A 2,894-nucleotide genomic window follows, 5' to 3' on the forward strand; every position below is an offset into this window, starting at 1 on the left:
GGATTTTGAAAAGAGAGGCAAGCTATGTCTTCACCGCGAGAAGACTAGCTATTATAATAACATTTTCATTGGTTCCAGTGAATGCGAACATAATTACAAGGTAATTGGAGGTTGGGGTTTCAAAAATGGGTCAGAGCCTGTGTTTCCTGGAATTTATTATATTTGTGGGGACAAGGCTTATTTCAAATTGCCGGATCACTGGTATGGAAGCTGCTATTTTGGCATTGTCTTCCCGAAAATATACCATGTGAATGGAGTTGCTGGAAGCAGTGAAAATACTAATGGCTTAGTGCGTAGTAAAAGAGAAAGTGTAGGTGAAATAATGGGTAGTATTTTCAGTGCACTGATACCTGGAGTGGGAGTGGTTCTGAACACTCACAGAATTTGCAAATTGTCCACTATAGTGGATGTGTTGTCTACTGACACAGCTCATGGATTTCTGCTGGTCAATACCGAAATGGTTGCGATCAGATCAATGGTTTTGCAGAACAGACTTGCTCTTGACACCTTATTAGCAAAAGAGGGCGGAGTCTGCCGGATGTTGAAGGCGCAACATTGTTGCACTTACATTCCGGACAAAAGTGTGCAGCTCAAAAGATACGTGAAAAACATTACTAATTTGGAAAGGGAACTCAAACCACTCGAGGTTGACAGTGCCTGGAAGAGACTGGTAGATGGTCTCTCAAATGTAGGTCATTGGCTTGCTAGTTTAGGTAAAAGCTTATTGTTCAAGGTACTGATGCCAATTGGAATTATAGGTCTCATCCTATTTTTCATATTTGTCTGTTGCAAATGCCGTAAGCACACCAGAAAGCATCAAGTGAATGCGAGAGGAGTGAAACGAAGTGTGGATGAGCTTGAGCTGGAGGAAATGAATAATCAGATATACAAAAGGGTGAAGAATTCTCACCCTACCAAAAACGAAAGAGAGAAGCTGAATCGTTTGTTGGAAGAGATAGAGCTGTATAAAGTGTGAGAAATTGGCATCTGGTTCCATTTATTTTGTGATGATAGTAAATATCATCAAAGAGGGGATTGATGAAGCAAAGCTTCGCATTTGCGACTTGCCGTATTCATGAACCTCGCTTATGTGTAACAAAGTAATAATTTGTAAGTCTTACTAACCTTTATTTCATGTTTGAAACGAGGTCGATGAAGCTTGCCTATGTGTATTTCTAATACGATTAATTTTGGTCCTTAAAATGGACGCTGCTTTGAAATAGCGTCTGCGCATGCGTCAGTCACACTCACGTGTCCTGACGTGTTTGCAGGTTTGGAGGGAAATAGTTGCGCATGCGTAATACATAGCTTTGGCAATAACGTGGTACTGCTCGTGCCATTGCTCTTGTGCCCGTGTATATGTAGCTAACATTTAGACTGCATAAGTATATTTTATAGTGATAAGTTGAAAGTACAAACCCGATGATGTGTTTTCATAACGTTATTTCTATGTATTAATTTGTTCTCGCTTACTTTTCATGTACCGCGGGAAATGGGGGTCTGACTGAGCCGAAAGCCATCTTGGAGGTCCTTACTGCGCATGACCGTCCGCCTGGGGAGAAGTCAACCTTGGCTGGTGGAACTCAGCCAGCTGGCAGGGATGGGCAAGATGCTCCTGAGAAACTGACCTGCGAACTCAGCAGGACAGAGTCATGTGTCCCCATTCTGAAACAATGTAAACTTGTCATTGTATTTCCCTGGACTTTCTCATGAGAACCCCAATCTCGCTAGGCGGTACCCAGAGATGCAAAGTAGGCATCCAAGTAGTGTGTTCTGATTGGTGTGTTACCCAAATCCTACCTTAGGACCAATCCAAATTGAGGGATTCTGACACTTTGCAACATTGGGGGGTGGTACACCGTTCCCAAACTGTATATCTACCCTGGGTTCACCTAGGGAAATTGTCCGACTTGTCTGGTTTAGCTGACCTGTCACTGACCCAACGCACTCAATAGGTGACTGAAGATACAGAGAGCTGCGGAGCACTCTGTCCGAAATTGACCATAGACTAAGGTTTTACTGAACCTTAAAGTGCTGGCGAAGCACTTGGCTGGGAGTTCGCTGACCCAATCGGGGTCTTGATCGATAGCTGCAGAGAGGGTGGAGCGCAGGCGTTGCTTCCAAACTGCGGGTGCAGTCCTGTCCTGAGGGGTTCCTGTCCTGAGGTCCTGTCCTGATTCCTAATCTGAGGGTTTCCTGTCCTGCCCTGGGTGTCCATTCTGCACCTGCTGTCCATTTGAGGGGTATCCTTCCTTGAGGGTTTCCTGTCCTTAACTGACCCGTGGCCAGGGTTTGGTTTCCACACCAGTCTAGGTAAATATTGCTCTGAAATCCTTTAAACTTGCACCTTTCTATTTTTCTGTCTTTTGCTTCAATAAAGAGACACCTTTGCATATGTTGATTTTCCATGCTTTTTGCCGCAATTATTGAAACGTAAAGTCATTGCATAATTTCATAACGTGTTCCCATGTTACCCTACCTGTTAGAAATCATATTTTGCATTGCAGTTTGTCATTTCCTGATATGGTCTAGAACGGCCTTACTTAAACTGTCCAAAGAACTTTTGCCCTAAATGCATAGCGTTTCCTGTTGCATCCCATATTAGCATTTCCATGATTACCCTGACTTTATTTCTCTATAGTTATGTACTTTTCATTATCTTGATTATCGATTGCCTTATTCTTGTGAATCTCATGCTTTCAGAAAACGAACTTTAGATAAAGATTTTAAAACTTCCAGTTGTCCGTGGTCATTTTACAAAAGTATTGAATGTCATTTTGAATTGTATTTTGCTGCCTTTCCTTTTACAGCTAGCTCCCTGATCCATTGTGGTCATAGGTACCCGTGTCGGTGGATGGTAAGTCGGGTACGCTGAGTAATAACAGTAGGGAATT

This window comes from Lissotriton helveticus, chromosome 4_1 (assembly GCF_964261635.1).
Source record: "Lissotriton helveticus chromosome 4_1, aLisHel1.1, whole genome shotgun sequence".
NCBI lineage: Eukaryota > Metazoa > Chordata > Amphibia > Caudata > Salamandridae > Lissotriton > Lissotriton helveticus.